The following is a 24,383-nucleotide window of genomic DNA, read 5'->3' on the forward strand; positions in this document are numbered from 1 at the left end:
TCTGTTTTTCATCGCTCTTCGCAGGACGTCGAGAAAATTTCGAGAAATTTAGTATTCGGGTAATTTATTAGGGTTGGGGGCTTTTTGGTGACTTTATTTTTGTGAGAATTTAGAAATGGAGGAAATAGGACTCTGGAGTTTGAGGTTTGGGGTATATGGGATTTGTGGAGTGTGATGTGGGGATTTGGGATTTGGGAAATTTAGAATTTGGGGAGTTTGGGAGTTGGGGACTTTGGGATTTGGGAAATTTAGAATTTGGGGAATTTGGGATTTGGGAAGTTTGGGAGTTGGGGACTTTGGGATTTGGGGAATTTGGGATTTGGTGAGTTTAGGGTTTGGGGAGTTTGGGATTTGGGGAATTTGGGATTTGGGGGACTTGAGATTTGGGAAATTTGGAATTTAGAGACTTTGGGATTTGGGGAATTTGGGATTTCGGAAATTAGGGATTTGGTGAACTTGAGATTTGGGGAATTTGGGATTTGGGAAATTTGGAATTTGGAGACTTTGGGATTTGGGGAATTTGGGATTTCGGAAATTAGGGATTTGGTGAACTTGAGATTTGGGGAATTTGGGATTTGGGAAATTTGGAATTTGGGGAATTTGGGATTTGGGAAATTTGGAATTTGGGAAATTAGGGATTTGGGGGACTTGAGATTTGGGGAATTTGGGATTTGGGAAATTTGGAATTTGGGGAGTTTAGGATTTGGGGAATTTGGAATTTGGTGAACTTGAGATTTGGGATTTGGGAAATTAGGGATTTGGGGCACTCCTAGATTTAAAGGATTCTAGCATTTGGGGAATCTGGAATTTAAGGAATCTTGGAGTTGGGAAATGTAGGAGTTGGGGAATCTGGGATTTAGGAATCTAGGAGTTGAGGACCTAGGAATTGGGCATCTAGGATTTGGGAAATCTCAGATTTGAAGGCCCCTTAAATTAAGGGAACCTACAATATGTCGAGAACCTAAATTCTTATAATTTTTATAAAATCAATGACCTGAAACATAGGATCCAAAAGAAACCTACTATCTATACAAAATTTAGGTCCTATAAAGAATCCAGGGCTTGTAGAAAGCTTCGATCCTAGGAGCCACTTCAAACCAATAAAAATCCAATACCTACTGAAAACCTAGTGTCCACATATTTAACCCAGTACCTACAGTCATCCTACAAAATTCATAAAAGACAAAAAATCTGATCTACCTCTTCTCTAAACTTCCATAAGTGGTCCAAAAAACGTAACACATTAAAAATGAATTAATACTTGACTTAATAATAAAATAACTGTATTTAACCTTATAAGTTATTTTATTAACTTGACACATGATTTAATACTTGACTACAACACCTAGCTCTCACTATACCTCAACTACAAAAGAAAGGGTAGAATCACTATTTTTTCGATTGTAAAATCGTTCTCCCGTTAGTAAATCACATTTTCCTTCGACAAGAATAACAAGAGGCGGTAGCTCGCCATTGGCAAGCCTCAAGGGGTGGATTGATAAAATGGCCCGAAAGTTCCCATCGGAATCCTTCTGAAGTGCCCTCCGTCGCTTGGGGCGTGTTTCGAGAGCTGTTTCAGGAGCACATTTTCTGTAAAGGATTTCAGGATCTCTTCTCTTGTAGCTTCATGAAGATGGTTGCCACCCAGTGAACGATGAAACCTCTGAAGTTAGAACAACGAGTGCTTTGTTCGAATAGTGTTTATTGGTCTCCCTCTGGGAAACCTGCGAACGTTTCCAATTCGCGGAACGAATTTTTCTGTGGATTTCTGTGAAATCGCGGTTGCTCGTTTCAATAGAGAAACGATAACAATAATGAATAACATGTGTGAATAAAATGAAATTCTGGTGAATTGTTTGTCAAATATCTAGATGTCAACTTGAATATTATGTTGTGTATGTTTCATGTTTACTGGGGATGGAATATTTAAAAACTCTCTGATTTTAATCATTTTTATTGGGGTTTGTAGTGAAAGTCAATATTCTTCATCTGATTATAAAAATTTATATTGTAACATTATAACATTGATTATAAAATTTATTTTCCTAGATCTTTAGATAAAAATCAATAGACCTTGTTCATATAATTATGATAATTTGAACATTCATTTTCCTAGTATCTTTACCACAAATCAATACATTTTGTACATGTGATTATAAGAATTTGAAGACTCATTCTTCTAACACCTTCAATAAAAATCAATAGATTTGTTTCATCCTATTATAACAATTTGAACATTCACCTTCTTTAGTGTCTTTAGAAAAATCAATAGATCTTGTTCCTTTCATTATAAAAATTTTGAACATTCATTTTCCTAGTATCTTTACCAAAAATCAATAAATCTTGGTCATTTTATTATAACAATTTTAAGATTCATTTTTATAATACCTTTACCAAAAATCAATAAATCTTGGTCAGTTTATTAAAACAATTTTAAAATTCATTTTCCTAGTATCTTTAATAAAAATCAATAAATTTTGTTCATTTTATTAAAACAACTTTAAGATTCATCCTCCTAGTATCTTTAATAAAAATCAATAAATCTCGTTCATTTTATTAAAACAATTATTAGATTCATTTTCCTAGTATCTTTACCAAAAATAAATAAATTTTGTTCATTTTATTATAACAATTTTAAAATTCATTTTCCTAGTATCTTTACCAAAAATCAATAAATTTTTTTCATTTTATTAAAACAATTTTAAGATTCATTTTCCTGGTATCTTCACCAAAAATCAATAAATTTTGTTCATTTTATTAAAACAATTTTAAGATTCATCCTCCTAGTATCTTTAATAAAAATCAATAAATTTTGTTCATTTTATTATAACAATTTTAAAATTCATTTTCCTAGTATCTTTACCAAAAATCAATAAATTTTATTCATTTTATTATAACAATTTTAAGATTCATTTTTCTAGTATCTTTACTAAAAATCAATAAGTCTTGTTCATTTTATTACAACAATGTGAAGACTCGTTTTTCTAATCCTTTTTTAGAGTTTGATTAAATATTCGACTTTAATCAAAAATATCGCAGAAAAAATAAGGTAAAAAAGTTTGCCACTGAACGCATGAAAATACATTAAACCCTAAAAAAATTTCAACTGGAACGATGCTTTCTTCCCCTCACGTTGTGATAAAACTTTACAGTGCCATCCGCAAAACTTCTAAAGGCAAAGTAAAAAATGTTTATAACTTGAAAGCATCTACATCCACGAAGAAATCATTACTATCATGAAATAGCCTCCTTGCTAATGGCTTATCGTGTAACTTCCATCGAATAACTTTTCGTGTCTTGTTCTCTCCTTCCTTTGTAACTTTTAAAATGTGCCCGTAATACAAGTAGCAGAAGTTCCTTCTACAATTACATCGTAGCTAGCTTGTAATTAAACTTTCGTAGACGTGTAATTTGATGGCGTTGAGTCCATCTTTTGTCCGATTCGAAGCTCTGATTTTTTCGCAGCATAAGTGGATCCCCTATTGAAAGGGGACGTTATTAAATATTTTATAGCGGTTTCCATAGATCGATATTCCTTCAGACGACGTCGTGAAATGGTTCCCGGAGACACGAGGGTTCCATTCAATCGGTCACGTGATAATGGATCGCGTGTGAAATACATTTACGTAGGTAACTCGATCCCTTTCAATGTGTGAAGATACCCCGCGCACGAAATCTCCATGGAACGATTCGATCCTCCTCTCTTTGGTCCGTTTTAAAGGTAAAGAGATAACACTAGGTTCACCACCTCTGATTCTTCTATCTTTCCTTCTCCCGGCTTATTTTATGTGACCGGAATCCCATTGACTACCGCTCTGACCTACAAATGTTGCTGATAGCGCTAAAAAATATTTTATACGATATTGCGCCGTTTAGGATCTTTATAACTTTTCAAGTCGAGGTATTTTAACTTCGGTAACTGTTCTCTCTCTGATAGAGAAACAGTAAGAGATTACTGGGGTATCAGAAACTCGTCAGAACTTTGAAATACTGCAAATTACTGGAGCAGGATCTAGAGGTGTAGGAATATAGAGACAGAAAGATAGTGGACGGTGGAATGATTTCGATATAGAGATTTGGATCTGAGAATTGGGAGATTTCGGTAGGAATAGAGGGTATCAGAACGTATCTAGAGGGACAAATATTTGGTAATCTAGGTATCTACGAATGTAGCTATTGGAGATCTGGATCAGGTCTAGTTTGAATTAGATCTCGGAATCAGGTCTGGGAATTTAAGTATCTGTGATTTAGTTGTGAGGTGATTTAAGTAATTGAAGACCTAGGTATTTGGATATTTAGGTATGATGTTATTTATATAACTAAATAGATATCAGGAAATTTAGGTATCAGGTGATCTAAGTTGAAGACATAGGAATCTGAATGTGAAGGTACCTGGATATGAAAGTATCTGAGGAGGAAAATATAAGTGTTTGGAGACATAAGAATCTGGAGATGAAGGTACTTGAAGATGAGGGTACCTGAAGATGAAGGTACCTGCAGATGAAAGTATCTGAGGTCTTCGATACCTAGGGAACGTATCTGGTAATCTAAGTAACTAGTTAATTAAATACTTGAAGATATAAGTATGTGAAGATCTAGGTATCTAGAAGTGAAGGTATCTGGTTGATGAAAGTATTTGAAGCTGTAGATACCTAAACAACTACCTATCTGGAAATATAAGTAGCTAGTGATCTAACTATCTAAAGATATAAGTATGTGAAGATCTAGGTATCTAGAAGTGAAGGTATCTGGTTGATGAAAGTATGTAAAGCTATGGATACCTAAACATCTACCCATCTGGAAATCTAAGTACCTAGTGATCTAACTATCTAAAGATATAAGTACGTGAAGACCTAGATATCTAGAAGTGAAGGTATCTGGTTGATGAAAGTATCTAAAGCTGTAGATACCTAAACATCTACCTATCTGGCAATCTAAGTATCTAGTGATCTAACTATCTAACGATAGGTATCTGAAAGATAAGTATCTGAAGATCTAGGTACCTGACAGTCAAAATATCTGAGAATCTAAGTATCTCGAAACGTAGGTATTTGTAGATCTATTTGTGCATCTAGATAACTGAGTATGTATGATATGATATATATAGTAACTGACTATGTACCTGGAAGTCTACGTGTGACCATATGCGTTTGATGATTTACGTATATACTTTGTCACATTTTGATTTTTACTATGAATCTAAACTTTTACGAAGTCGAAGATCACAGCAGGGAAGTTACAGGAACCATAGGGGTGGATCGTTCGATAGTCTAAGAGGTTCGGGGAAAGATAAAACGGTCTCGTCGCGTTAACTCCCCGAAATTCTTAAGGAAACCTCGACCCGCCAAGGTTTCAACATGTTCAACCCTCGTGAAGAAGTATCGTCATAAATTTGACCGAAATTCACTGAAATTTAACGCGATTACCTTCCTCTGAGATATTTCATCTGGTACCCGGTGAATGTTCCCTTCTGCACGATAAAATTTCGGATATTGGACCTACTGTTTTTAAAGTATGTTTTCAGGTGTTCGAGTGATCAACTCGCCTCTTAATCAGTTTATTAGCAATGCATCTTTTTTTACGTGTGGCTATCACTTACTGTGTATTCTTTATTTAACTTTTTCTATTAAGAAATCACTTTTCAAATTTTTACTTAAAATTATTTTATGGGTTGAATCATTTTTTCATAATTTACTTTTGGACTTTTTATACAATAGTTGTTGATCATGTTTTTGTTATTGTTTACAGTGTATATATATACAGTATGAATACAGTACATATATGTTTTATGTTTTGTTTGGGAATGTGGAATACGGAAAAGTAGAAAATTTGGGGAATGTGGAATTGGGGAATGTAGAAATTGGGGAATGTGGAATTACGGAATGCGGAATTGGGGAAAGTAGAAAATTTGGGGAATGTAGAAATTGGGAAAAAAGGAATTGAGGAATGTGGAATTGGGAAATGTGGGATTTGGGGAATGTGGGAATTGGGAAATTTTGGTATTGGGAAATGTGGTAATTGGGAAATGTGAGAGTTATACGAGACTGGAATTGAGGAATGTGGGAATTGGGAAATTTTGGAATTGGGAAATGTTGAAATTTGGATATTTTGGAAATGGGAAATTCTGGAATTTGGAAATGTTGGAATTGGGAATTTTGGAATTACAGAGATAAAAATAGAGACAGTCAAGCATCGTGATCCTTCGTCAAAATGTTTGACGATGCGAAAACATTTTCTGTCCCACATTAAAATTGCGACAGAAACAATTCGAGCGAAGACTCATTCGAAGTCGCAGAAAAATGGAAGTTACCGAAAAATTCTTTCGCGGAAAAATTACATTTTCCTGAGGAGCGCCTCATTAAATTGCTACAATCCGCAGCGGAGTTCTGGCGACACCCGGAAATTATTTCCTTTCCCTCGAGTCGGGACTTGCAAAAAATTAATGCGAAAGTATTTTTGACCTTTTCATTAGACCTTTGCCGTCAGTCTTTCGCTCACAACGGCCTGTGAGAAGCCTGCGAGCTGCTGGGATCTCGACTTCGTTTTTAAAACTTAATTTGTTGGGGCGCGTTTAATTCTTTGATGACGAAAACAACGTGTTTTGGAACGCTGGGTAGGTTCTGTTTTTAAATTTCTTACTTTCCGAATATAATTGTGGTTCACATTCGAATACAATTTTAATGTTTAGAATTTAACGAGACATTGTCTAGTATGTAAAAATATTATTGATCATATCTTTATATTTAAATATTTAAATTTTGATATTTTTGATACTTTTAAATTTGTAAACGTTAGCTTTGCGACCTATAGCTCTGTAACCATGTAATCTTGTAACACAATAGCCTTGTGACTTTGTAACCCGATCACATTGTAAAAATTGTTACAGCTACAAAAATTCTCACTTTGCTAAATTGTTAAGTTAGAACCCGGAGCTTTTAAGTTATTTGTTGACCTACATGTTGACATTTTTAAGAACGCCGACAAAAAAAGTATTATTCTTTATTTCGTATTTATACGGAGAAGAATAAAATCCAATTATGAGTGATTTCTGTAAACACAGACCTAAGGTTAAAAACGTATCAACTTGTTTACTGAAATCATTTATAATTGGATTTTATTCCGCTCCATATAAACGCGAAAGACTGATATACTTTGTTGACATTATTAACGATGTCAACACGTGGATAGTACCAAAGTCGAGAGAATGCGATATGCACAAATATTTATGTATCAAAATTACAATTTTAGTAATGTCAATTGAAATCATTTTAATGTTCGATAGGATCTTCAAAATGTTTCAGGTAAATGATGCTTAGTTATTTAATAATTTTGTGTGCATGTAAAAATATTTTATATTATTGTAAATTTTTAAAGATTTCTTAATGTTGGAAAAAATAAGGTACTTTCACGAATAAAACAAAATAAAACATTGCTTCTGCAAACAAAACATAAAACATATGTACTGTATACATACTGTATATAATTTCCTCCATTCCTAATTTCCCCAATTCCCAATTCCACAATTTCATTTTTCTGCGTCTTCGAACGCGTCTGCGCTCGAATTGTTTCCGTCGCAATTTTAATGTGGGACAGAAAATGTTTTCGCATCGTCAAACATTTTGACGAAGAATCACGATGCGTGACTGTCTCTCCTTTTTTCTCTGTAATTCCACAATTCCCAATTCCAACATTTCCAAATTCCAAAATTTCCCAATTCCAAAATATCCAAATTTCAACATTTCCCAATTCCAAAATTTCTCAATTCCAAAATTTCCCAATTCCACAATTTCCCAATTCCACAATTTCCCAATTCCACAATTTCCCAATTCCACAATTTCCCAATTCCACAATTTCCCATTTCCACAATTTCCCATTTCCACAATTTCCCAATACCAAAATTTCCAAATTCCAAAATTTCCCAATTCCCCAAATCCCACATTTCCCAATTCCACATTCCCCAATTCCATTTTGCCCAATTTCTACATTCCCCAATTCCGCATTCCGTAATTCCACATTCCCCAATTTCTACATTCCCCATTCCACATTCTTCGAACGCGTCTTCGCTCGAATTGTTTCCGTCGCAATTTTAATGTGGGTCAGAAAATGTTTTCGCACCGTCAAACATGTTGACGAAAGATCACGATCCTTGACCGTCTCTTGCTTTTCGTATTTTAATCAATGTCGAGAGACAAACCGCCTTTCATCGTTTTTCAATCGCACCTGCGATCGCTTTACATTTTGTCCGAGCCTCGTTTCACAGCTTTCATTTCACGGATTACAGAATTCGAAACGAATTAATGGTTTACATAGCACGACACAATTGTCACGAGAATGTGAAACATCGATTACCGGGATTCGATTCAATGACGATACACAACGAGAGAAATTTCGTTTACAAACTCATATCGACGAACCGTGACGACTATGGGTTTAAAAATGTCTCTTCACCGAACAATGAATTTTAACAACGGAAACACCAGCTTTATTTCCTTCCACAAGATCCTTTGTCTACGTTCGGATATCTCGCTCAAGGACCGAATGGTTTATATCGCAATCGTCAAAATAATTGGAGCGTTTATTCGTTATTAGTATTTTATACGGTTTTATGAACGCTAGTCTCTTTCCGTTTTATTTAACACCGCTTGGAAAAACGAGGATCTTTTGTACAAATTGTCAGCCTTTGCTTTTAAACTTAAATATTTTATCACGCGGTGTGCAAGGTAGTTCAAGAGCAATTCAACACTTTTTACGGTACTTTAGATGGATTCACAAAAAGCTTTTAAAACAGAGCTTATGTTGTTCGTATTTCACTTTAAATTGTTATTTTAACATTTTTTAATTAGGTTTTCAAATTTTAAATTCATAATATTCTCAAATTTTCAATCTTTTTCCTTTTACAATCTTTACTTTTTCTCCTCAAACTTCTTCTTTTCTAACCGAGATTATTCAGTAGACGGCCATATAACGCGTGGCAACCTAAAGTTAGTCCTCAATGAAAAGCCTTAGTTACAACAGGTGATGTACAATCACCAGAATTATCTATTGCGCCCAGTAATTGCGATGGTCAACCATCGATAAGTGAAATCGCATAGGAGGCAGGTAGGAGTTATAAATTCGCAACGTACTTACGGTGTTCTTTAATATTTCATTGTCTAAGCGGTTTTCTTATCTACGTCGTTGTAAAGTGAGAGCAAAGGCGCTTAACGGTGGCGCGATAAAATGTAACACGGGCTACTTTTATTCGAAGCCGGGCTTCGGTGCAGGTTTGTCGTTCAAACACCGTCGTACATAACGTACGGCGTCAAAATGATTACTGCGAGTACATGCAGTTTCTTTTCTTAGACGACGTTCATTGGTGTTCTTTAGAATTTAGCGCTTTAGAATGGGTTGTTGTTTTTGGAGGTGGGAGATTAGGAAATTGGGAAATAGGGGAAGGTGGGAATTGGGGAAATTGGAAACTGGGGAAATGGGACATTGGAGAAATAACAATTGGAGAAATTAGAAATGGATTGATTGATACATTTTATATGGGTCTCGACTGCTATGATTATTGGCTCAATTAGAACTGGCGAAATTAGAATTGATGCATTCATACTTTGGGGATTGTCGAAATTGGGAAATGTAGGAATTGGGGAACGTAGAAATTGGGGAATGTAGAAACTGGGAAATGTGGAATTGGGGAATGTGGAATTAGGAAATGTAGAATTTGGTGAATATGGAATTGCAAATGTGGGAATTGGGGAATGTAGAATTTGGGGAATGTGGGATTCAGGAATGCGGAATTGGGGAATGTGGAATTTGGGAATGCGGAATTGGGGAATGTAGAGTTTGGGAAATGTGGAATTGGAGAGCGTAGAAATTGGAGAATGTGGAATTGGGGAATGTGGAATTGAGGAATGTGGAATTGGGTAATGTGGAATTGGGGAATGTAGAAATTGGGGAATGTGGAATTGAGGAATGTAGAAATTGGGGAATGTGGAATTAGGGAATGTGGAATTGGGGAATGTAGAAATTGGGGAATGTGGATTTGGGGAATGTAGAAATTGGGAAAATTAGAATTCCACAAATTGGGAATTGGGAAATTAGAAATTGGAAAAATTAGAAATTGGAAAAATTGAAAATTGGAAAAATTAGAAATTTCAAAATATAGAAATTTGAAAAATTGAGAATTTGCAAACTACCAACTTTCTCGCTCACCTAACTCTCCTTGCAAGATTAAAAATTACCACAATGGATAAACCAAAACCCTAAAAAATTAAAAAATTGCCTAACCAAAAAATATAACACCTCAAAATCAAGAAATTACACGAACCCAAACATCCAAGAACTAGTTTTAGAAAAAGTCCAAATCCCCCTTCATACGCCAATTCCCAGATCGCCAGATACGTGACAGAGAATTTTGACAAGAGATAAGGACGTTAGACCATCAACCAATGTCCCGCAAACGTGTTCACATGGATACGCAATCGTATGCAGAACTTTGGAACTTTTGGCGACAGTTTGTGCACGAGTTCACCTTGCTGTCATGTCCAATGAATTTCGTCGGGCCACTAGAATTGCACGAGCTTTCCGTAGAAACTAGTCAGTCGAAGCTGCGCGACGTTGGCTTTCGAGTTTCTGATCTGGTTGGCTGTGCTTATTCGGACAATAACGATTTACTTTGTTTCTTACTGACCTTTTGTATCGTACTTAATGCACCGTCGATGACGGATGGTACGCGAAACTGGAACGAGAATTATCGGAACGAAATGATATCGGAGATTTTTGATATTGAATATTAATACGAATCGCATTTATTATGAATTCGACGACGCACGAGGTTCTGATTTCATAAATTGTATTTATACGAAACATTTTTCGTGGTTTGTATTTTGATACGTATATAATTTTACGGTTTCCAATTATAGATTGTGGTTTTCATTGTTTTCATTAGTATTGTTGGTAGGATTTAATTAATTCAGCGCTGTAATTATTCTGTGAAGACTTCGAAAGCACAGTTTGGGAAAGTTTCAAGTATTCGATTCACATTTAGATTTATTTATCTTCATAATTACAGTTGGACATGTTACTATGCATCATTATGAAATGCAAAATGTTCTGATATTAATAGTAATGCTTTAAATACGTAGATTTATGTTTCATTCAATGTTCACAAATTTCAATTGGAAATAATATTCGTCCAAGGTGAATATTCCGAGTCACACGTGTAAGAACTTTCTTTATTCAGAATATAAAAGTGCAGATCGATGGTAACGATCAGCGAAGTAAATTATGGCGATGGCTGGTCCGATAAGTAGAATAAGGTGGACAGGTGCGCGAGCCAGTGGAAAAGGGTGATGTTTGGTCAGACAAGTGTAGAGAGAGTGAAGTATGACGTTGGTAAACACATGGAACAGAGTGTTTTATGATTAGAATAATATTAGGTCAGTAAGCTGTTTGATATTTACTTTTGTCTGACTCAGTCGTGATCATGTTCTGTTTATTATTAAAGAAGCACAACGTTTGGCCAGACAAATGTCTAGTGAATTGAATGTCAAAATGTTTCTTGATTAGACAAATATTAGGACATGTTACAAGCATTAGTTGTTACAAACACGTACGTGTATTTTATGATTCAGAAAAATATTACGTCAGTAGGGATTAATTTGTGTCTGACCACATACGGTCATATTCTACTTAGTGCAGGAGAAGGAGTGTTTGAAGAAGCAAGTGTATAATAAATAGGTTATGAAGTATATAAAACAGAATACTTCATAATTGGAACAATATTATATCATTAATGTGTTTGGTATGTATGTCTGATCATATGTCTGATCACATGTGGACATATACTACTTGGTAGAAAAGAACATTTAATCAGACAAGTATATAGTTAATTATTTATCAACAGGTCAAAGAAAATATTTTATAATAAGAAAGATTTACTTGGACTCCACACATGTCTGATCACATATGGTCACATACTACTTGTTATAAAAGAAGAAAATTTTATCAGACAAGTATACAGTTGATTATTTATTAACAAGTCAAAGGAAATATCTTATAATAAGAATGATTTTAAATTGCAATTTTACTTGAACTCCACATATGTCTGACCACATATGGTCTCATACTACTTGTTACAAAAGAAGAACATTTAATCATACAAGTATACAGTTGATTATTTATCAGCACGTCAAAGTAAATATTTTACAATAAGAAATATTTTAAATTGCAATTTTACTTGAACTCCAAATATGTCTGATCACATATGAACACATACTACTTGTTACAAAAGAAGAACATTCATCCAGACGAGTATACGTTAATTAATTATCAGCACGACAAAGTAAATATTTCACAGTTAGAAAGACATTAAGTTATAAATGTATTCGGTATCTACCTATGTCTGACTACACGCCGTCACAATCCACTTCGTCATCCACTCTCGATTTATCTATCTATTTACGTACCAATTCTGCTAATGCGATTACTTTTTCTGTGAAAGGTCTATTTGCTTTTTATGTCTACCGTGAATTTTCATCGAAGCCATTTAATCCCAGAAACCGAATCACTTAATTACTTAGCTCGAAGCAAGCTCAAAGGGAATCGATGGAAACTTGTAAATAGAATGTTTCCCGGTGAGGTGCACTGCGCTTTTGTCCTGTGGAAGCAGAGAAACCGCGGTGAAATCCTTTAAGCGACTTCCGCTTGTGTCTTTATTTTTCTTTCGAGCGTTGTTTGTCTCCGAGAGTCCGCAGTGATGAAAGCAAGAAAATAAACCAACGTGCGTGAACTGTTAACGTTTCATCGGGAGTACAAACGGTTCTAAGTAACTGAACCTTCTTTTGTTTTTGTTCCAATCACATCAAAGTATCTTCTGTTTAATTACTGTTTTGATCAATACTTTGAAATTCAAGCGAAAGGATTTGTAGAAAATATTTCCAAGTTCTTGCAAATCTTTTCATTTAATAACTTTTTACTTGAAATGTTTACAATAATTTTTGGTATAAGAAGATTATAACGAAATGTTTCATAACAGATTTTAATTTTCCTTCTCTCACTGTTATTTTTGAAAATAATATTTGTATCGTCTGAATGAAAAGATCAATTTTGTATATTATTTCGATGGAAATAATCACTTCCGCCGTAAAAGCAGTCGCTCGTTTATGCAATCGATACGCATTCGGAAAATTTGAGGAACCTGTCACAGACATTCACGAATATTCTGCTATGAAATCAATGCGAAATTCAATTTTTGACGTATTTCAATAAAACGTGCTTTGAGATAATACAGTCACAAGTATGTTTCGTTTCAACAAGTGATATTGTGTGGGTTCTGTGACGTGTGAGAACGAAAATAAATGTGGAGGAGCAAATTTCATTTTGTTTATCTTTCTTTTTATATCAGTCATAATGTACTCCTACAAAATTCACTTAAATATTTATTCTACATCGTCATCATTTTTTCAAGATTTCTACAATCTTCAATTGATTTAATTAAACTTTGATTAAGCTGATAAAGTCATTTACAAAATTTAATATATGTGAAGGAAATAATTTTCCTAAAACACATGAAAATTCCTAGAAGGTTCAATTTACTGTATAATTTAACAGAAATATTTTTGCACATTAATAATCGTGAAATAAACAAATTCTAAAAATTCACAACTCTTCGTATTAAAAGATTGTTTAAGGAAAGTGTCACAGAATATTAAGATTGTATCAATACCTGAAACTCTAGCCACAAATTGATTGCGGAGTTCCATTCCTTTCTTACTTGTATCAATATTAAATTTCATCGGAAGCTTATAGCTGTCTTGTGAAAACTTTTGCCTCGACAATCGGTACTTGTCATCAAAGATCCTCGCCAATGTACTCAACACCGAACGAAAGAAGAGACGAAGAAAATTCTACTCGAGTTTCCTGTTACCCTGCTTCGATACGAAGTTATTAAGTTTCTTTTGTCTGAGAGCTGATGTACGAAAGAGATGAGAACGTACAGAGCAATGGATCTCTTATCGAGAGACATTTTTCTCGAGTAGCTTGCTTCATAAAGCAAGGGTTTAATGTAGTTATTTCTTGTTTTCTTTTTTTGTTCAAGTTTTGCGTGTGATTTGTGAGAATGAGGGAGATTGATAGGGATTTTATGTTTTAGAAGAGATATTTTTTGGAATGGTTTGTGAGAATAGCAAGGAGCTCTTGTGTATTAAAATTTGGAAATTTGGAAATTTCTGTATTACCAAGTTTTCAAATTTCTAAATTTCCCAATTCCAAAATTTACCAATTCCAGCATTCCCCAATTCCCACATTCCCCAACTCCCACATTCCCCAATTCCCACATTCCCCAATTCCCACATTCCCCAATACCCACCTTCCCCAATTCCAAAATTTTCAATTTCTAAAATTTCCCAATTCCCACATTCCCCAATTCCAAAATTTTCAATTTCTAAAATTTCCCAATTCCCACATTCCCCAATTCCCATATTCGCCAATTCCCACATTCCCCAATTCCCACATTCTCCAATTCCCACATTTCCCAATTCCCACATTCCCTAATTCCCACATTCTCCAATTCCCACCATCCCCAATTCCCACCTTCCCCAATTTCCACCTTCCCCAATTTCCATCTTCCCCAATTCCCACCTTCCCCAATTCCTACATTCCCCAATTCCCACCTTCCCCAATTCCAAAATTCTCCCAAAATCCCCAAAACCTAAAAATTCCCAACATATCAAAACGTCGCTCTAAGTTCCTAAACTCTGTAGATTTAATTTTTCTGTCAATCTAGCACTGTCCTACTTGGTGACGTCCGCGACAGTATAGCAACATAACTAATAGCGTGCACAAAGCAATATTTCATTTCTCGTCATCATTTCACTTCGCCCCAGTTTCCTCTAATTAATTTTTTCATTAACTCGTTCCAGCCGGCGAAATATTACATACAATATACAGCGAACGAAAAAGTTATAGTTGACTTTAAAGTTCAAGGTATAGCAATCGAAGAGCTAAACCGCCTTAAAATATTATTCTAGAGTTATTAGAACGAAGTATTATTTTTGGTCACCGGTGAAATATTAAAGTAACGATGAGCAATAGATGATGAGAAACACCGAAGTTATAATTGCAAGAGTTTCTCTTTATCTGTTCGATAATTTCGTGAAATCACCTGGGAAATTGCTCTCAGAATCGTTAATAGGCACCGTTCGGGTGAATAGCGTTCGTAGCGGTGAGATTGTTCTATATTCCTCCGGTGAAGATTTTTGTGCCAGAAAGAGGTTATCGAGTTTAGAATTTTAATGGCACTGACCATGATGAGACGGTGATTAACCTCCATCCTTCACAGCTGTGCACAGATTTTCTGGATACGACGGTTGGCATAATTCCACGTAATTATTCTTCATTCTTCTATCTAGATCTCTCTATCACGCTCTCGTTAATCTTCGGAATTAAAAACTCTTTGTATCGCGACAAAATTAGATACGTTGGAAAATTAAACGAGTCTTTCCTACGGTTTCGACGTATTCGGAATTTAAATATTTAGAGAACTGATGAATTAACGTGACTGAAATAATAGTGGAAATCGATAAATTCCTCGAATGAAATATTAAGTGGAATATTTTTAAATGTTTGGTTGATGTGTTGTTCGAAGATAGAGGCAGAATTTTGGGATATTTTTTGCCTGATTTCATATGAAAATATATAATTATGAATATACATGTACATTTTAATATATACATGGATGATAATACATGTCTCGTAATAATTTTTAGCCAAAGTCTGTCAAAAATGATGATGTAGATGTTTTAGTACTGCCAATATAAAATGGCTGCTTATCAAGTGTATCATACTTTTGTATAACAAAATGGCTGTTGTTTGCTATAATTGATAATAAGTCATACTACGTTGCAAATATCAATGAAATGCTTACGTAGTCATTTTTGTTAGACCACAAGCTTTAATTTGGTATAACATAAGTGCCATTTTTTTTATACTTTTCTGTCATCAATTTTGACCAAACTTGTAATGTTTCAGAATTGGTCATTGTTTGCTATAATTGATAATAAGTCATACTATGTTGAGAACATCAATGAAATGTTGTCGTAGTCATTTTTGTTAGACCACAAGCTTTAATTTGGTATAACATAAGTGCCATTTTTGTGATACTTTTCTGTCATCAATTTTAACCAAACTTGTAATGTTTCAGAATTGGTCATTGTTTGCTATAATTGATAATAAGTCATACTACGTTGCAAATATCAATGAAATGCTTACGTAGTCATTTTTGTTAGACCACAAGCTTTAATTTGGTATAACATAAGTGCCATTTTTTTTATACTTTTCTGTCATCAATTTTAACCAAACTTGTAATGTTTCAGAATTGGGCATTGTTTGCTATAATTGATAATAAGTCATACTACGTTGAGAACATCAATGAAATGTTGTCGTAGTCATTTTTGTTAGACCATAAGCTTTAATTTGGTATAACATAAGTGCCATTTTTGTGATACTTTTCTGTCATCAATTTTAACCAAACTTGTAATGTTTCAGAATTGGTCATTGTTTGCTACAATAGACAATAACTCAGTCTACGTAAACAACATCGATAAAATATTTACCTAGTTACTTAACTCAGACTATAAGCTTTAGAATGTTATAACACAAGTGTCACTTTCTAATACCTTTACGTCATCAAGACCCCATAAGACGATTAACGATCGAAAAGCGAACTCAGCTAAAACATTCAAACGTGTATTTTCTATAGTGTCGAGTTGCCATGCAATTTTTGCGTTTGCACGTAAGCTCATAAGCTCCTTAACTAGCAGCAATATTGATAAGAACCCCCTAGTCGAGAAAGCTGTTTCAATTTCACTGCTATCAGTTCCCGATAAAAGTGACATAAAAGCATTTTCTCCTCGCAGCGCTCGTAATCATTTAAATTCGAATTTCTCCGGGAATCGTGTAAATTATCTGTCGAGTCAATGAAAGCAGAGTTATCGGTTCCCCTTTCTTTCCGTCATCGAAAGCCCGTGCTGCGCTAAAGTAAAAAGCTTTTTTTTCCAGGTATTTCTTACTAACGTCATTTTATATTGTGGCACCGTCGACTGGTCACTTTGAAAAATACTTTTATAACAACCTCGACAAATTCTCAGAAACACGTTTCTACTGAATTCTCATTTAAATCGGAAGGATTTTAAAGAAGCTCCAGGCTGACTGTATAAAAGTTTAAATATTCGGTATTTGCGGGTGAAAATTTAGTTGACCAGCAGCTTCAACAGCAAACAGAGTTATTCATGTGACAGATAATTCCATTGTTGAAACGTATCGGAGATTTCTGATTCAATTCTGCAAAACGTGGGATCCCTCTGTGGACTTTCGCGTGATTTGAGTAGGAACGAGCTTTAGATAAAACGCTTTGATGTTTCGAATGTGCGAAGTAATTATTGAGGAGTGGTTTTTTTTTTTGTGAAAAAACTGTGAATGATTTGCTTTACTCTTTCTAGAGGGGTTTGCTTTTTTTCAAATTAGAAGAGTAGGAATATTTATTTTTCCTAAATTAGTAAATTTCGAAATTTCAAAATTTCTCAATTCCACAATTTCTCAATTCCAAAATTTCCCAATTCCACAATTTCCCAATTCCACAATTTCCCAACTCCAAAATTTCTCAATTCCACAATTTCCTAATTCCAAAATTTCCAAATTCCAAAATTTTCCAATTCCACAATTTCCCAATTCCACAATTTCCCAATTCCACAATGTCCCAATTCCAAAATTTCTCAATTCCACAATTTTCCAATTCCAAAATTTCCCAATTCCATAATTTCCCAATTCCAAAATTTCCCAATTATACAATTTCCCAATTCCACAATTTCCCAACTCCAAAATTTCCCAATTCCAAAATTTCCCAATTCCACAATTTCCCAATTCCAAAATTCCCCAATCCCAAAATTTCCAAATCCCAAAATTCTCCAATCCCAACATTTCCCAATTCCACAATTTCCCAATTTCAAAATTCCCCAATCCCAAAATTCCCAAATCCCAAAATTCCCAAATCCCAAAATTTCCAAATCCCAAAATTCCCAAATCCCCAAATTTCCAAATCCCTAAATCTTCAAACCCCAAATATCCAAATTTCTAAAAATCCCAATCCTCAAATTACCAAATCTCCAAACCCCAAAATCTTCGAACACCCAAATTCACCCCAAAATTCTAAATTTCCAAATTACCATACCACCAAATTAAATAGCGTCCCCTCAAAAAAATCCCAAATTCCAATAACTAAAATTTCCCCCCAAAAGCAGCGTTCCAATAATTAATTTTCCACCAAAAATAAGCAACGCAAAAACTCGTATTTATCATTCGGATGTGTGTCGCACGGAACGTGACATTAATTAACCAGACACGCTTAATCATGGATTGTCATGATTGTCATGCAGGTAGAATTTGGAGGAGGAAAATGTATGCAATGTACGCCATGCATGCATGTAATGCGTATAATTTAATGCCAAGTTGGAACGGGAGTTATGTTACTCGACGTTTGGAAACTTAGTTAACTCTTAGTCGTCACAGTTGATACCTGAAGGGTTAATTGTTCGTTAAGTATTATCGTGCGCGGCTAGATAAAGTTCCGGTCGCTATTATAAATGTTTCAGTGTAATTATATGCCTTTCAGCAAGTTTTGATGAAATTCTATTGGCAAAATTATTTATGTAATATATTTTTATTTATAATTTAACTTAAAAATAATTTGCTACTTAACGATAAACAAATTTTTGTTATAATTAGAGCTATGGCAAATTAGGACAGTTATTTTTAATATATTGACTATGTGTTTAAATTAGAACATTTTCTATTTTTGACCTCTCGTATTGTTTTGATGAGTTGTACTTATACTTCAATTTTATTAGAATTTTGAATATATTTCAATTTGGAGTTCAAGTCTGATTATTTGTATTAGTTAAAGATTGATATTAAATTGATATAATATTTTGATTCTTCTTTGTCTGTTTTTATAGTGTAGCTGTATTTAGTTCTGACTGACGTACTTGATCATATGTATCATATGTAGGCATGTGTGAATAGTACTCAAATTTATAAATATAGATGTTATAGTATAAAGAAGTTACATTATATAGAAGTTATAGTATAAATACAGTACAGTATATGTTCATAATAAAAGATTCAGTAACTCGTTCAAAAATATTTAATAAATAAATACTTAAAATGGCAGATAACAGAAATAAGAACAGAATTACTCAATTTAACGTTGACCACCAATAATTTCATGCTAATGGCTGGCGAGATAACGCGATTAATTTCCTGTTAAATTCAGTTCGCAAAATTTGACTCGATGCGTTTCAGTCATCGGATTAGAATGAAATGTTCAAACAATTGGATAAATAATTATCGATTGTTTCACGGTAGTCTGACAGTGTTATCGCAGCTCATTAGCCGGCCACGCTAATAATCTGCAGGGGGGTAGTTCCACGATTAGTGCTCGATAAAGTATGCAAATAATTTCTGTTGAATAATGTAGACCCAGAGAAGTTGCGTTGGTATAAGTAATTTTCACGTCACTGTCAGACCATTCTTTGTACCCGCTAATCGAATTTCCGATGTTCATTCAGCACCGCTTTTAATCGCGTCGACCCATATAATTGGCGAACGTCTATTTCACGACTGCCTTGAATTCGAAGTCTCGCCACCTCGAAAGATCCTATTTTTCACGGAGAGTAGACCGGCTTTGTGTTCGTTCTTCTTAACGACATTAAGCCATTAACGGGGCAACTGCAGTCGCGAAACTGCACCCTCGAGCTCGTGTTAATTCTCTCTTCATAGCGGAGAAAGAAGTTTGCTTCATAAACGACCGCTTTCTTTCGTTCGCGACGGTGCGTCGGTTATTCGTGAATCGAGAGATAATTAAAACGCCGAGATAAATTTTAGCTTCTGCTTTTTCTTACTTTAATATCTCGATCGTGCGGATGCACCAAATAATCGAATTTCTTCGACCTACTTCGCGTTTTAATTCTGCACATCTAACCTTCAGAATAAACACATTTTTATGTTCATAAAATTAAACTTATATGCCAGCAATGATTACGATGATAAATTCAGTGTATTGTTATAACGACACATGTTTATTGTAATAAATTTACCATAATGATAAATGTATTTATATCGTGGTAATAAATGTATTTACATTGCTATGATAATAAATATATTTATATTGCAGTGGCAATAAATGTATTCATATTCCAGTACCTACACATGTATCTATACTATAATGTATTATGTGAATCACATATTCATTACATTGCAAGCAGCATATTTTCGTTTGATTTAAACGAAACTTAATTCAATATTCAACACATGATTTATTGTAAATTTATTCAATATATGATTTACTGTAAATTTATTCAACTTATGATTTATTGCAAAACTAGAAGTTGTAAACATTTTTTCAAAATTAGGTCTAATAAGAACCTAATTAAAAATTAGGTTTAATAAAAGACACACTTAGACAAATTTTCCATTTGCATAATACAATGATGCATCAGTGAAATTATGTTTATAATTTGATCAACAGGGTACCAGAATTGAACCATGCTAATTTTCCTTCAATTTCTATGAATAATTTGTTAGACTCATTTTCCTTAACTGTCACTTTATCAGATTGAGAAATGCAGAATTCGCCTCGCAAGTTTGAATGTTTGATAATAGAACAGAAATGAATTTGCTTATCTGCGGTCTAAATTTGCTTTAACTTGGGGAATTATATTAAATTTCTATACAAGCATCCTCTTCGAAAGATGATAGGCATATTCAGGTTAAACCAGTTAAGTAATCAAATATAGATTGTCATTCTGATATTATTAGTTGACAGATACTCGAGCAAACATTTATTCTATCATACGATTTTATCTAACAATTTATTAACCCTGTGGTGTCGGAGCAATCTAAACTGAGCGTCGGGGAATTTTTATGGGCAATATATATTTTATGTGAAAGCCACGAATTATTTAGAGTGGACTAAACTATTGGGAAATAGAAACATATTTAAATGGAAGATGGAAAAAATAGGGAAGATCGATGGAGGAATTGGAAAATTAAAGGGAAAATGTTAAAATAGTAAAATGTCAGTAAAGTGAAAGACAGGAAAGAGAAAATGTCAGAAGACAAAAGTGGAATTGTGAATAACAAAATTTTTAAAATAAATTATTGTAAAATGGGAAATTTCCAAAATAAATTATTAGGAAGAATAAATCAGAGAAAATGTAGGAAGACAAAAGTAGAATTGTGAATTATAAAATTTCAAAATTAATCATTTTAAAATGGAAAATTTCAGAAATAAAATATTAGGAAGAATAAATCAGAGAAAATGTAGGAAGACAAAAGTAAAATTGTGAATTATAAAATTTCAAAATTAATCATTTTAAAATGGAAAATTTCAGAAATAAAATATTAGGAAGAGTTAATTAGAGAAAATGTGGAAAGGCAAAGGTAGAATTATAAAATAGAAAATTTCAAAAATTACTTTGAACAATAAATTAGAGAAAGTGTGGAAAGGCAAAGGTAGAATTGTAAAATAGAAAATTTTAATAATAAATTAGTAGGAAGAATAAATTAGAGAAAATGTGGAAAGGCAAAGGTAAAATTATAAAATAGAAAATTTCAAAAATTACTATGAACAATAAATTAGAGAAAATGTGAGAAGGCAAAAGTAGAATTGTAAAGTATAAAATTTAAAAAATAAATTATTAGGAAGAATAAGCTAGAATAAATGTGAGAAAAGTAGAGTTATAAAATAGAAAATTGCAAAAATAAATTATTAGGAAATTAGAAAGTGCAGAAAAATGAAAATCGGAATTAGATACGTCCCTAACCTAAAAACCTGGTAATTTCCGTCATATTTTATAGCTCTCTTTGCTCGGAACGATTATTATTTTTCTCTTGCCCATTGTGCTCATTCCTCTTCATTTTTCTACCGATTGCAACCCACACATTTCAATCGTCCTCTAAGCAGCGTCAGTTAGTACTTTCCTTCCGAAATATCTCTGCATTGTGCTTCTATTTCAGTGAGCATGCTCCAACCGCTACAATCAAGCAAACACAAATGGAAAATGCAAATTCCGCACTCGTTGACGAATCAAAGGTACATAATATTATCAGGACACGAGATTTACGAAGCTAGAACCGTGCAACTATAATGGCCACGATAATTATACGAACGTTTTTGCGAATAAATTGCAATGCAGGAGACAGCCAGGAATATCTTTCGCGGGTGGTTTATTGTGCCAGTGCTAACGATTCAGGGAAATCGTTATACCGCTTAATATTACGGCACTGTTGTGCATCCTTTCCCATTATCCCACAAGAGCAGAGTGTGTGGTCTCGATTATACGCTCTTTTAATTGTGGAACTGCAGGTGTCTGCGACCGTTTCAATAGCGCTCTAATTTTTAGACGAGCAACGAGCGCGGTTAACGCGAAATGTCGGTCAAATTTTTGATGAAGAAATCTTTGTGCATTCTTCCTCAATATTTTCGCCTGGCCAAGTATTCAGAATAAAAAGAACTATATTTCCTGTTACCTGGTTCACGAATATATTATGTAGATTGTGTCAAATAATTTTCGAGATTCTTTTGCTGCAACCTCGAGATATCATCTTCGTTCCCTTTTTTTAATTAAACACATTCTTGTAAACTTTCTACTTTTGTACTAATGTGGATACAGTTGTGACATTTTCTTTCTCTTTTGTTATTATTATCTTGATTGTGTAGAAAATTGATTGTATTGTGTTCAGAATTTTGATGTTATTACAACTTCTTTATCTAGGTTACTTTAATTATGTAACAGGTAAATTGCTTGTACTTCTTGTATAGAATTATGAAATCTTAATATACGTCTTTTATTTAGTTATTGTTCAACTAATTATGCAGCAGATATCGTAGAAAAATTGTTTCTTATTCATGCACAGAATTATGACTTTTTATTTAGTGGTTCTTTTAATTATACATCAGGCACCACAAAAAAATTGTTCATACTTCATGCACAAAATTATGACGTTTTATTATAGTTTTCTATTTATTTGCTGCTGTCTCAATCATACAGCAAATGTTTCAAAACAATTGATTGCACATAATGTAAAGAATAATGACATTTTATAAAATATTTTTATCAAGTTGTTACTGTTTTAATCATGTAGCAGACTTCTTAGAAAAATTGATTGCACATAATGTAAAAAACAATGACATTTTATAAAATATTTTTATCAAGCTGTTACTATTTTAATCATGTAGGAGACTTCTTAGAAAAATTGATTGCACATAATGTAAAAAATAATGACATTTTATGAAATAATTTTATCAAGTTGTTACTGTTTTAATCATGTAGCAGACTCCTTAGAAACATTGATTGCACATAATGTAAAAAATAATGACGTTTTATAAAATATTTTTATCAAGTTGTTACTGTTTTAATCATGTAGCAGACTTCTCAGAAAAATTGATTAAACATCATGTAAAAAATAATGACATTTTATTAACGACTTCTATCTAGTTAATTCTAAAAAAATCATGTAACAGACTCCCTAGAAAAATTGCACATAATGTACAAATGTTACAGCAATGTTATAGCAAAATTAATTAAAACAGAATTAAAGGAAATGAGGTAATGGTTTTGGTTTCAACCATTAATAACCAGTACATTAGTATGTAAAAAGTGAGTAAACGAACTTTACCGCTTTTTTAATCAATGGGTAACGAAATTCTATATAGATGAATTTCCACTACATTGCGTAAATTCAGCCGATGTATAGCTACATGTATAAGCAGGTTTTTTCAATAATTAAAATGCTTGTACGCGAGTTAATTAGCTCCGTCGATTGCTGGAAAATTAATTTAAACCGGAATTCGTTTGAAGTAGCGATCCGGAACTTGTAAGTACTCATTGATGTGATTATTTCTGTTTGTTACAGATATTCTTGTTCGTTGTTCGAAAATAGATCGCGAGCAGAATTTTAATACGTTTCAAAAAGACATTCGATTTCAATTTCCTCGATTTATCGTATTTATTGTGCAAGATATTAAACAAAGGTATTTACGTTCTGATCTTCTCAATCGGTGATTATTAAAAATTTATATGTACGTTATAATTACCTCTCAGAAACAGTTGTATATTAAATTTGCTGTATCTGAATGTGCGCACACTGCTTTTTCATTGATCATATCAAGGAAAATTATCGTTGACTATCTTTGACCTGTATATTCAGAAATTTCCGATGTACCGATTTATATTCACATCAGAATTTGCATTTATATTAAAGTCAAAACGGTGTATATCTCGAACCAATTAATCATCAATCACGATACACACCCTAAACCAACGCGAATATCATACATAACA

The 24,383-nt window shown here is 33.5% G+C and overlaps 1 protein-coding gene across 2 annotated transcripts in view; it reads right to left on the reverse strand.

Annotated features, from left to right (window-relative positions):
• The window catches only part of Glurb (metabotropic glutamate receptor B), a 300,574-nt gene that overhangs the window by 116,770 nt on the left and 159,421 nt on the right, over positions 1-24,383 (reverse strand). The window lies entirely within an intron of this gene.

The sequence above is a fragment of the Megachile rotundata genome, chromosome 6 (assembly GCF_050947335.1).
Source record: "Megachile rotundata isolate GNS110a chromosome 6, iyMegRotu1, whole genome shotgun sequence".
NCBI lineage: Eukaryota > Metazoa > Arthropoda > Insecta > Hymenoptera > Megachilidae > Megachile > Megachile rotundata.